Consider the following 2,625-nt stretch of genomic DNA (forward strand, 5'->3'; position numbering starts at 1 on the left):
GGTTGCCCATTTACTACCCCAACACTAGGGGTCACTATCCACTGCTCCAAACCTCCCCTACACAGTGGCCCACACCTCACAGATGGTATATAAATGTTGAACTGCGCCCTAGGGCGTTGGGTCAGCTCACTCCCTGTTGCTGTGCCTCTTGGCACTGGGGTCTGCCCCCTGTCTCTGCATCTCCTGGTGCTGCACCCCCTGGTGCGGGGGTCCGAACACCCCCTGTCCCTGCACCCCCCTGGCACTGGGGTTTTGCACAGTAGTGTGCCCCAATGAGGCCTCCTCCTCCCCATATAGCCTCAGTCTGGTCCACCAGATAAAATAATAACATAATACAAGTCATACAAGCCACACTCTTGGTTCCTTAAAACCCCCAAGCAACACCATGGCTAAACTTCCAAAGCGAGTTTGGAAAAATAGAGCTCTCATTCTGTCGACAAAAATGTCTGTCTACAGATTTCATAGATGTCTAGGGTCGGAAGGGACCTATTAGATCATTGAGTCCAATCCCCTGCTTTGGGCAGGAAAGAGCGCTGGGGTCAAGTAACCCCAGCCAGGTGCTTGTCTAATCTTCTTTTGAACTCCTGCAAGGTAGGGAAGAGCACCACCTTCCTTGGAAGCCCATTCCAGATTTTGGCAACCTGATGTCCAATCTAAATCTGCTCTCCTTCAGTTTATGGCTATTGTTTCTAGTTACCCTGAGGGGCGCCCTAGTAAGCAGAGTATCCCCTATTCCCTGCGGACCCTCCCTGATGAGTTTGTAGACAGCCACGAGATCACCTCTCAGCCTTCTCTTGCAGAGGTGGATAAGATTCAGGTCCCTCAGTCTGTCTTCACAGGATCTTACCTGCAGGCCCTCAACCATATGTGTAACCCTCCCTCTTGAAGTGCTGCGCCCAAAACTGGACGCAGTACTCCAGCTGCGGCCTGACCAATGTTGCATAGAGGGGAAGCATCACCTCCCTGGACCTGCTCATGATGCACCTACTAACGCAGGAAAGAGTGAGGTTAGCTTTACTTATTACCTTGTCACACTGGTGACTCATGTTCATTTTTGCATCGACTATGACTCTGAGATCCCTTTCCACTGCTGTGCTACTTAGCACGGTACTTCCCAGTCTCCTTAATCTCTCCCCCGATGGCAGCCCCTCTGTGCCACTGATCATCTGTGTTGCCCTTCTCTAGTTTTTCTACATTTTTTCTGGGGTGCAGGGACCAGATCTGGGTGCAATATTTAAGGTGTGGATGCCCCATGGATCTACAAAGGGGCATCACGATAGTCTCCATTGCGTTCACAATATTCTTAATATTCCTGAATGTGGTGTTTGCCTTTTTGACAGCAGCCGGGCCCTGACCTGATGTTTTTAGTAAACTGTCTACAGTGATCCCCATCCCGTGTCATGGAGCAGAGTCCGCTCTGCTGCTGGAGACTATTGGTGTCCCCAAACCCCGCTTCTTTAGAAGAAGAAAACACCCCCTGCTTCCTGGGAGTTGAGGGAAAAGATGGAGGTAGAGGTGGAGGTGGAGGTGGAGGTGGAGCGAAGCCAGGGCTTGAGAGGAAGGAGCCAGGGTTTCCAAGCCAGAGGAGCAGCCCCTTGTGCAGCAGCACCAGGCCTGGCTGCGGGGCTCTTCTCAGCAGAGGGAGACCGAATAAGGAGGGGTCCCAAGGGAAAGCTTCCTCCTCCCCTGGGAAGGGGCAGTGGCACCCTTCCCTGCACATGGCTTGCACACAGGGTCCAGCGTTGCCAAGTCTTAAATATGGAATTATTACACTGGAAACTCAAAATACACTGAAAAAGTATGCAAATAATCCTTTTTCTTTATTTTACATCGCTCTGTGACTCCAAGTGAGTGAGAACTGGGTCATCAAAAATGAAGCATTTTATTCCCAGGCAAAGCACTGGCCGCAAACCCAAAAGTTTGCAAAGACGCCCTGAGAGTGACCGGGGTTTTGCATATGCTGCATTAAGGAGCTGCCTCCAAAATGACAGCTTTCTACCCCAAAGCCTGCAAAGACCAATTTCTCCAACTCTTGTAGCTGGTTTAATCAAAGATATCAGATTTACTCGAAGACCCTGGTCTCCAAAATGCTGGGCTATTTGAACACTGTTACTATTACTGATGGCCAGGAATCCTGGTTTTCCCTCATTTCAAAAAATCCCCACTTTTCGGGTTAAAAAAAAAAGGAACCCCAAATCCACATTTTCCGGTGATTTAAATGAAACACCACTATGTATATCTCTCTATATAAGTGGTGTTTCATTTAAATCACGGGAAAATGTGGATTTGGGTTCCTTTAAAAAAAAACAACCGGAAAGTGGGTATTTTTGAAATCAGAAAACCCGGATTGGGGCGGATCGCACATGGTGCCAGGGTGGAGCCCCGCACGTGTCCCACGCACTCCCACGTGGCGCCGGCAGGGGGCACCGCGTCGCACCCTTTGCAGGCCCCCGCGGCTGCGCTCCCCGGACACATTTGTCCCGCGGCGGCTACCGTCCCTGCGGCGACTTCAGGTCGTCAAGAGGGAGGGGGCGTGACTCCTCCACCGCCCCTACTTGCGCAGCCGCCCTTGCTGGCTGCCAGGGCGCGCCGCGCGCTCATTGGTTGCGGGCCCTGTCTGTCCGG

The sequence above is a fragment of the Gavialis gangeticus genome, unplaced genomic scaffold, assembly GCF_001723915.1.
Source record: "Gavialis gangeticus isolate Ggan-Ray unplaced genomic scaffold, GavGan_comp1, whole genome shotgun sequence".
NCBI classification, from domain to species: domain Eukaryota; kingdom Metazoa; phylum Chordata; order Crocodylia; family Gavialidae; genus Gavialis; species Gavialis gangeticus.